At 47.7% G+C, this 10,375-nt stretch overlaps 1 long non-coding RNA gene across 1 annotated transcript; it reads right to left on the bottom strand.

Annotated features, from left to right (window-relative positions):
- Positions 1-1,600: 1,600 nt before the first annotated feature.
- Positions 1,601-6,912, bottom strand: LOC150050232 (uncharacterized). The gene is made up of 3 exons (XR_016538595.1): positions 6,787-6,912; positions 3,442-3,510; positions 1,601-2,232 (listed from the first exon to the last, which is right to left on the bottom strand). It is a non-coding gene; the product is annotated as an uncharacterized LOC150050232 (long non-coding RNA).
- Between the last annotated feature and the right edge of the window lie 3,463 nt (positions 6,913-10,375).

Below are 10,375 nucleotides of genomic sequence, written 5' to 3'. Positions count from 1 at the left end.
ACTTGCTCAGGTTTTCACAATTAGTTGCGTTTGCAAGTTTGTTCTCTAGCCCGCTGTAGTAGCTGGAAATGGAGGTGGAAATGGGTAAGACATTGGTTCAAGGCCAGCTTGAACACAAATTTCACAAAATCACCTCACCTCCACCCCATTTTAACTAGCAAAAACCTGGACATGGCGACATACATCTGGTATTCCAACTATTCAGGAAATGTAAAATAGGATTGTGGTTGAAGCCAGCTCAGGAATAATTGTAAGATTCTATTCAAAAAAATAATGAGCCAGGCACCAGTGCCTTGTGCCTATAATCCTAATGACTCAGGAGGCTGAAAGCTGAGAATTGGGGTTCAAAGCCAGCTCAGGTAGAAAACTCTTGTGAGACTCATTTCCAGTTAACTAGTAAAAAGCTGCAAATGAAGGCATGGCTTATTAGTAGACTAGCAGTCTTGAGCCAAAACCCTAATGGACACTGCCCAGTCCCTGAGTTCAAATCCCAGTATCACCCACACAAAAATGTTACTCTGTATAAAATCATAACAGGAGTTAATATGGGGGTGAAAGAAGAAAGCACTAGAAATTGCGATTGTGAATAAAAGCGGAAGGAGAAGTTTGTAAGGCATAATAGGCTATCCCTGAAGTTCTGACAATGAATAAATGATAGTATTTATGTTTTCATTTTCATTCCCTCTTGATAACCAAAATAATTTTTTGTCAATTGTGGGGCTTGAACTCATGGCCTGGGCACTGCCCCTGGGCTCTTTTGCTCAAGATTAGCACTCTCCCACTTTGAGCCATAGGCTCTACTTCCAGTTTTCTGGTGATTAATTGAAGATAAAAGTCTCATGGACTTTCTTGCCTGGGATGACATCGAACCATGATCCTCAGATCTGTCTTCTAAGTAGCTGCGATTACATGCATGAGCCCCCAGTGCCTAGTCAAAATAATCTTAAAACTGGAAAGAATTTGAAGTGATATGGGCTTATTGCTTTATCATTCTAGAAGAGGCCACTATGTCTCTTCTTGATCACCTTCAGGGACAGAGCTTATCTACTCATGGAGTCAAAAGCTCTTGGTAAATTCTGATCACTGGAGAATTAATTATCAAGATTTTTCCACACAAAGAAAGCAGGACACTACTAGTTGACTGTATAACTTTCAAAATACACTCAGGGAAGATACTCTAGATGCTCTCTCTCAAAGCAGCATACCATAGTGAGCTAGCAGAGTCATAAAGAAATCCTGACATGCTGGAATTGGAATCTGGATTGACAAAGAAGAGTATGGGGGACATAAAAATGTCAAATTCAGACTTTCAGTTTAAGTGGGCCAGTGCTAGTTTCTCAGGTGATCTGTCAAAGTTGGGCTACTGAGATCCTGAGAGTAAGGACAAAACTGGTATTGAACAACATCCGTTTGAACAGATGGATATGGGGAAGGACCACCCTCAATCTGTGAGTCAGCAGACTGGGGATTCATTTCTGATCCTCTGGTTCTAACTTCACCTGTAGAATAAGGGACTTGTCACAGATTCTGTGAATGATCCACAGTGGGTTTCAACTTTCACAGTGCCCAGTGAAAATAATGACCTGCACTCAGTCTGATATAGCTCTCTCCAGGTTTTTACTCCTTTAATTGGGATTCCAAGGTGACTCTGGGTCTCGGATAAATAGAACAGCCAGGTAAGGATGGTCTGATCCCCCTCATAAGTCTATGGTTCCAGTCTCATTGAAGAAGCAAGTTGATTATTCTCTAGCCAACCATAAGGATGGGCTTTTCTTTTTAAAGAGTCAGATTCCAGAATCCCAATTCTTTGTGGACCTGAGGTCCAACTACCTGCTTGTGAACAGCAAGAAGAGGAATATGATGTCTGCGAATCTTGGAGCTGAGTCTGTCCCAGGAAGCAAGAAAAGGCTCTTTTATTTGGTTCATTTGTATCTCCCCCAATCCCAATACACTGAATCCACTGCCAGCATATGTTTCATTTTTCTATTACATAAGCCCCAGATGAAAGATATGTTCCAAGTAGCTGAGAAATGTGTCCTTTGTTCATGTGTCACTTTCCCTTTAGCTGAGGGTTGGACACAGTTTGTAAACTGTTTGAATCGTTTGGTATCAAGGTCATTGAAAAAAGGCTTGGATTTCCTTTTGCGAGGTAGCTTGGGGAATTCACAACCCTGGATTGTGTTAATTCAAAACCCAGGGCTCTTCAGATGCCCTTCAGTGAACAAACGGATCCTAGGAAGAAAAAGAAGTGTAGGCATTACTCAAATGATAGAACACCAACCTTGAGTGGAAAAGTGGAGCGAGAGCCTAAGGCCCTTAGTTCAAAGCCCAGTAGTGGCCCATCACACACACACACACACACACACACACACACACACACACACACACGTAGAGAAATCTGGGTCCCTTAGGCATAGTACACGGGGACAGGAATGGAGACACTGAGTAAGTGTGTGTGAGGGGAGATAGGCCCAGTTAACTGCCATGCACTAGACATGATTTTTGTAGCCCTGGCACCAGCCATCAGAGAGTCTATGTGGGTGAGTTTCTCAACATTCTTTTGTACCATTAACAATCCTCTTGCAAGGTGTCAATTGATTCGGGGGTGGGGGGTGTTATTTTCTTAGTCAAGGTTTTCAGAATAGAAATGATCTTGTTCTTACCCGGGAAAACCTGTAGCATTTAACCGAGACTCAAAGACCTATCCAATCATGCCTGCTCCCCTCCACCCCCCCCCCAGGGTTGAGAGAAGAGGGTCTCCCTTGGAAGCCTTGCAGGTAGACTGCTTGCTATTTCTCTTTTGCTTCCACTTTATTCTGTGACGAAATTTCATGTTTCTTTGGCAGTGTCTCTAGGCTTATTACTTAAACTCTGAACATGGAAACCCTGTGTTTTACAAAGCAAAGAATCCTTGACCCATTGTGCGATCCAGGTCAATGCTGATGTGCATTCTACTAACTGTGACTCTAGAGTCATTCTTCACGGAGTCCTCTACCCAAGGACAGTTACTTTACTAGGTACTGTCTGGAGGTTTTCCTTCTGACTTCATTCTTCTTCCTTCCTGAATGTTTCTTTCATGGCTATTGCTAATGTTTCGCATAAATGAGTTCTCTGGATGCAGAAGTTGGCAACCATTTTAAACCTTTTGCATTATTTTGTTTTTTTCAACAACCTCACATTATAACTAGGCGATTAGACAACTTCTTCGCCATCTACAGAGAAGGATGACCAAGTCCCTGTATTTGAGGAATTGAAGGTCTAATGAAAGCCAGGAAAGATTGAGCCTTCTCGTTTAGGATTAGAGAAGGTCTCTCTCCATTAAGATTATTCTGATCCAGCTGGACCTAGGAAATCTAAAGATGCTTGTATTTTTTTTCTTTCTGAACACACATCTTTATCTATGAAAAGATCTACCAGTTAAAGAAATAACCTTAGACCCACCTGCACTCAGAGATGTTGGTGAGCTTCCCTGTGATTTGTTAAATTGCTTTAATAGCTTTTCTTTTTCAGCTAGAAAAAATAGGTCAAATATAGAAAAGATTACAGCAAATAATTTAAAAACCAACCAGATGGGACGGATATTTAGTTGTCATTTTGCCACAGCTACGTATAGTCCACTCTTGTCTATCACTTGTAAAATGTTAGAGAAAGATTTTTGTTTTTTGAAAACAAAACAGGCTGACCTCAAACTTTCCATCCTCCTGTATCAGTTTCCTGTGCTAGGATTGCAGGTGTGTACCATGACACATGGCCGAGTCTACTTTTCCTACAACAGGCACACACACACACACACACACACACACACACACACACACACACACACTGTAATATTATTCAACTATAAAAAAAAAAGAATGAAATTGTCAGGTGTGGTGGCTCATGTCTGTAATCCTAGCTACTCAGGAGGCTGAAATCTGAGGATCTTGGTTCAAAGTCAGCTGGGGCACTAAAGACCATGAGACTGTCATCTCCGATTAACAACTAGAAAATGGGATGTAGGACTGACTGAGATTCAAGGAGTAGAGTGGTAGCCTTGAGCTGAAGAGCCCAGGGACAATGCCCAGGCCCCGAGGTAGTACAGTAGCCTTGAGCTGAAGAACTCAGGGACACAGCCTGGCACAGAGGCTCATGCCAACATCTCAGGAAGCTGAGATCTGAGGATCAAGGTTCAAAGCCAGCTTGGAAACAAAAGGCTGTCCTTATCTCCAATTAACCTTATCTCTTATCTCCAATTAACCTCTAGAAAACTAGAAAATGGAAAGTGGAGCTTGGCTCTAGGGTAGGATGGTAGCCTTGAGCTGAAGAGCTCAGGAACAACCCCCAGGCCCAGGGGCAGGGCTGTAGCCATGAGATGAAGAGCTCAGGGACAGCACCCAAGCCAACTTCAAGTCCCATGACCTACAAGAAAAAAAAAAACCTGAGAGATAGCCCCCAAGCCCAGAGTTCAAGCCCCATCACACACGCGCGCGCGCGCGTACACACACACACACACACATGTGCGCGCACACACAAAAGAATGAAATTGTGTCATTAGCAGAAAAATGGATAGAACTAGAAACCATCATATTAAGCAGCGTAGGCCAGGCTCAGGATAACAGAGGTCACAGTGTTTCTCCTACATGTGGATAAACATGCATACATAAACACTTGATTACATATATAAAATACATGTAAATATTCACATATGTATGTGCAACTATATACAAAATGTACACATGTATGGATAAATATATCGTGTACACAGATGCATATGTGTATGTCCACAGGCATACATACATGATGCATGTATGTCCATGGATGCATGTGTGTGTGTGTGGACATCCACATATGCATGTCCATGTGCACATATGTATAGTCAGCCTGACTGTAATATATGCATGTGTGAGATGCTATGTATCTAACAATTAACATACCCTCTAACAAAAAGGAATATTATAACCCAGGTTGAATGTACTGGGCGGGGGGGGGGAGGGGAGAGAGGCAAACAGAGAGAGGGAAGGAGGGAGAAAAAGGCTAAAAGCCTTTATGAAAGTTCATGAAAATGAAACAAGGTTTGTTGAGATTGGTCTGATAGGGGTAAAGGAGAAGGGAGATGATGGCGACGTGACTGATTAGAGTGTGTTATACACAGAAATAGATGTGTATAAATAAGACCCCTTCTATGAGGAATTAATGCTAATTTTGAAAACAGGAAATAAATGAGCTTCAGGTGGGGTTTTCTGTTTTAAAGTGAAGGCTGAAGGACAGCCTCAAAATGTTTTCCTACAGCGCCCTCTGGTGACCACATGGATAACACTATTCTAATTTATCTGTAATGAGAACACTTGGCATCTCCTTCCTGGGTTGAAGGTTTGGGCTAACTTTGTTCTTTATGTGCTTAAAGATGGTTTTTCTTTTTTTTTTGCCAGTCCTGGGCTTGAGCTCAGGGCCTGAGCACTGTCCTTGGACTTTCTCAAGGCTAGAGCTCTACCACTTAAGCCTCAGCACCACTTCCGGCGTTTTTTTTGTATGTATGTGGTACCGAGGAACCAAACCCGGGTCTTCGTGCATGCTAGGCAAGCACTTTAACCACTAGGCCAAACTCCAGGCCCTATGGTTTTTCTTAAGGGTCAAAGGAGTCAACGAAAGAGATCAAATAATTTCTGGATGAAAATATATTTACATAAATCCCATAAGCAAAGGTCTTCCCACTGTGATTTCTAAGACAAAACACCAACTCTCCTACCATTACCTTGGTTCCTTACCTACTGCAGGCAGGGGCTGTCCCTTTTGCCCACAGCAAGCTTGAACTTCCATGGAATCTATTTCCAAAAGTGATTAATCACAAGCAGAAATATAGGCAGTACTCCAGGGTGAAACTCGGGGCAATCCACTCCATCCCTTCACCACATGGTTAGAACAGAGACCAAGGATCCTTCCCATCAACACCAGGAGCCAGTATAGAAGAGATTCTCACATGGTGTGTGTCGGGGGGGGGGGGGCTCCTACAGCCGCCTTGTGAGAGTCTCCAGGGGTCCAAGTGGTTTCATGTCCCTTCTGATTCCCAGAGCACTTTGTACCTTCTCTCCCAGGACAGGAATGAGGGACAGGAGGCCACGTAAGTACCTATGCTGAAGGGGTGGGGTGGGGAGTCTGTAGTACCAACTCCTTGTAGAAATGTGGTGTGTTCTCCGTGATCAACAGTCATCAGGAACCTGAATAAACTGCAAAACAATCCACGTCCAGTGGGAAAACAACCAGATTCTACTTCCTGCTTCTCCATGCACTCAGGTGCCAAGATAATTCCTGTCCCTAGTAAACAGGTCAGAATGCAAAGCCTCAGGCCTGAGCATCAGTGAGAATTCTTGCCATGCTGGGTATTGGAGGTAAAGACACTGGGCAATGGAACTGCTGGATATCCCAGTGAAGGGCAACTGAGCCCTAACTGAGACTCCAGAGCTGTTCATGCCCTCATCACCTCTCCTCAGCACCTTTACCGCTGGCCTAGGCCTTGTAATCCCACTAAGGTGCCAGACAGCACATTGTGCTGGAGAAAGCCCGCAGGAGTTGAACTTGGTCATATCAATGCTTGTATCTCACAGTATATTTTACAGAAATGTAATTGCTATATATCATGTCCTTATACAAGCATGGATGCATTTTCAGCATGTTGTTGGTAACTAAAGAATTCCTCAATGAGCATCCATAGACTTAAGAAATTTTCTTAGAAAATGAAGATGCATGGACTCTCCAGAAAAAAAAAAGATGAATGACCCCTAAATCCAGAGAAAACCACCAAACACCTACTAGAAATATTACCCTGGTCTCATCTTCTTCCAACCTGAACAGGTGTGTTGGTGAGCCACGCAGCTGGTGAGCAGGTGTTCAGGAGGCCACAGGGCTCAGCCAATCAGAATCACCTGGCAGTTGGCTCCTTGGAGTCCAAACCAGTTAAACGGTCAACAGCCCTAACAGACAGACTCTGTGTCACAGTGAGACAGGACCATGTTGGCCGTCCCAGCCTAGTCAGAACTCTAAACTGACCAGGACACAGGCTATGGAGCAAATAGAGAGGAAGAAGATGACCAGTGGTCAGCGGGGTTAGGCCAGCCGAGGACAGAGTGTGAGTCTTCCCTGAGCCCTGGAGAAGCAACACAAGGCTGCTGGGAGAGGAGCTTCCAGGGATGGGGATGTCACCACTTCTGGGTAAGGACTGACACCCCATGGGGGCTGTGGCTGGCTGAGGCCATGTCCCAGGGCTGCACCCTGTGTAACCTGCTCCCTGCCCAGCAGCTGAGACAGATGGGGATGGGCAGGAGGGGGAGGAGCCTAGGGCACAGACAGTGCTGGGGGGGAGGGGGCAGCATTTCCTGGAGGGGTTGTGGAGACCAACATGAGAAATGAGCTCCTTGTGCTCACACCAGAGTGAGATCTAGGGGAGCCAGACAAATGGCATGAGAAAGGGCTGAGAACTGGAAGAAGGGCCAAAGAGCCCCGCTGTGCACAGATAAGGGGTCTGATGGTGGCAGGAGGGGCCCTCAGGGAACATGGGACCCCTAGGTGACCCCGTTCAGCGAGCTCTGACACATGCCATCAGCAGAGCCCCCAGCCCAGAGAGCAGACTCCCACTCGCTGCTCGCTGAACACCACCAGCGGCCCTGTCTGCGCTGCGGCCCCAGGGAATGACTCCATTATCCTTGTCCTCCAGCCATCTGCCATGACCACCTTTGCTTCACCCATGCTGGCAGCCACGCCCTGCCTCCTCCCGGGAGCTGCTGCCCGTGCCAGTGGAGGGAGAGCCCAGGCCCGACCCTGGAGACCAGGACCAGGACCCCGCATCTTCCCAGTGCTGACGAGGGCGCAGGTCCACTCACACAGACTGAGAAGGGCTGTGGCCACAAAGGAAAGCCACACGCGGCCACCCCGTGTGCCTGGGCCGAGGCCCGGGGGAGGTGACAGGCCATTTCTCCACTAAAGGCCAGTGCTTGCATGGAGATATTCTGGAGGGAGCCATTCCTGGCTACCAGCTTTCCTGGGCAGACCCCCAGCTCTGCCTCTCAGCCAAGGCTCCCGCCATCTGTGTTTGACACACCAGCCATGGGGTTGGAGGTGGGGCTCACTTGGTAGAGCACCAGCCAACGGACGAAAGCATCAGATGCCAAATTCGAGTTCGAGTCCCGGTCTCAGACAAAACAAACCAACAAAATACTTGGCAACCTGGTCAGCTGCCGCCCTGCCCCCAGCCCAGAGATTCAGTCAGGAAAACAGCGGCACACACTGGGGACAGACGGACGAGAGGAAATCTCCCGTCCTGAGAACACAGCAGAGAGTCCACAAACAGGGCAGCAGGAGACTGGGCGCCCAGCCCTTTCTGGTGCCCGGCTGCTCTGTGTGTGTGTCCTGTGCTCAGAATCCGGGCACAGGCACGGGGATATCCCAGAAGGAGGACCTCCGGTGGCTGCTCAGAGCCACTGGCCCTGGCCACATGCCTGCAAAGGAGGAGGAGACCCAGGGCTGGGCCTGGACCTGCTCTCCTGCTCCACACTCTGCCCTCCTTGCCACCCTAGAGAACAACCAGCAGACAGCGGTGAACGCACGCCGTCCGTGAATACAATATCTGTGACCATTGGATCTGGTGCCCAGGGTCTGAAATGCTCTTTGGGAACCAAAGGGAGCCTGAAGCAGGTGTGGCAGCCCTGGCAAGCTTCCACATTGTCTTTTGGAATGGAGAGGTTGGCAGTGCCAGGGCAGCCCCTACCCGGAGCCGGATAGGACCTGGTGGCGGCTTGGGAGGCACCCCACACTTTGGCCTTTCCCCAGAAAGCCACTGGCCAGCACCACTTTGCTCTGCTGCTGGCATTTTGAAGCTCATTGTGAGGTTAAATTGTATGAATTGTCATCCAATGTCAGTTTAAAATAATCATTTCTGCCTGCCAGCCAAGAGAGGCCAGGCTCTCAGAAAGCTGGGATTGCATGCAGTGCCTGCAGGTATCTGCTACTGGCCTCTGCTCCCTCAGCTAGAAGCCTTGTGTTCCTGGGGCAGAAGGGGTGGGGGGCTGAGACAGGGCAGTGGGCCAGGGAGGGAAGGAGGGCCAGGGCACACAGGGGAAGTCAGAAGTCTCCCTCAATGCTGCTGAGTTGGACGGAGCTGGACCACAGCTGGCTGACTGGCCTTGGGTGTGTCTCCTTGAATAGCGTGGCTCTTGCTTTTCTTTCCTCAAATCAGCAGTGAGAATCCCTGTGTGCAAAGACACAGGAGGCCGGGAAGGCACTGGGGCTCCCAGCCCAGCTTAGTCCTCATGGGCCTCTGTTGTCAGGAGATTCTTCAGGAGTCTTGGGGTCCCTGGCCACCTCCTGCCTCTGTCCTGAGGCTCCCCTAGGGTGAAGGACAAGGGCTCTCTACAACAGCCACTGATTGTGTAAAGATGAACCCCCTGCAATCAGGGTCCTTTTGATCTGGACGACCTGGGGGGTGTTGGGGAGGGGTAGAACCTCCCTACAAGACCATTCCTTTGTGAAGTGATGGTGCCCCCTGGGGCTTTCTTCTGATTTGCAGAATACAGGAGTGTGTCAGTGCTACTGTAGCCTGAAGTGGAAAGCCAGTTATGATCTCCAGTTATGCTCTTGTGGAGAGGGGAGGAGAGGAAGCTGGACTTGTCTTGAAAGCCAGTCTGCTGTGAGCCCATTCCTCAGATCAGAAAGGGCCAGTCATTGCAGGCGGGGTGAGACTGGCAGAGGCCAGGCCTGGAGCCAGGCCCTGTGCTGGGCCCATGCAGGTGAATTGGGTTTGAAGACCTCTCTCTGGAAGGGTTTCATGACCAGATCATCCTGGAGAAAAATACCATAGGCATTGGTGGAAGGGCAGCCAGTTCTGCTGGCCCATGGCTTTTATTTCATTTCTTCTCTCTTCTCCACAATTCCAGGTTTGGGAGGTTCTCCCACAGAGCAACTGTCTTGCAGGTGTCACTTCCCCTTAGAACTTCTGCTCCTCCTGCCCCGATGTCTTTTCCTGAATCTGCTTCATTGCATGCGAGATTCTGGGTTTTAATTTTTTTCTTCCTTACACCATGTCCTGGTGTTTTACTTCCTCTCCCTCAGATTCCAGTTGTCTTTTGGGCCTAGTTGCAGTTTGGTCTCTCTCTCTTCTGCCCTCACGCCTGTCTGTCTTTGCTCATATCTCTTCCTGCCAAGGCTCGGGATTTGGACATCTCAATACTTTATTCCCTCCCAGGAGCTGTCTAACCTTCCACCTCAGAATCTTCAATCCATACAAAGGGCCTGAGATTTCCTCGATGATATAAATCTGTCCTGAAGCCCCTGGCCCTCCTTTTTCTGAATTCTCTGCTTCATAGTCTGCATATCGGCCAGTTCTTTGATTCCCTATATCCCTTCTTTT

The sequence above is a fragment of the Megascapheus bottae genome, chromosome 18 (genome assembly GCF_031878675.1).
Source record: "Megascapheus bottae isolate mThoBot1 chromosome 18, mThoBot2.hap1, whole genome shotgun sequence".
NCBI lineage: Eukaryota > Metazoa > Chordata > Mammalia > Rodentia > Geomyidae > Megascapheus > Megascapheus bottae.
Note: the sequence above shows the minus strand (reverse complement) of the source record. Positions and strands in the feature narration are given on the sequence as shown.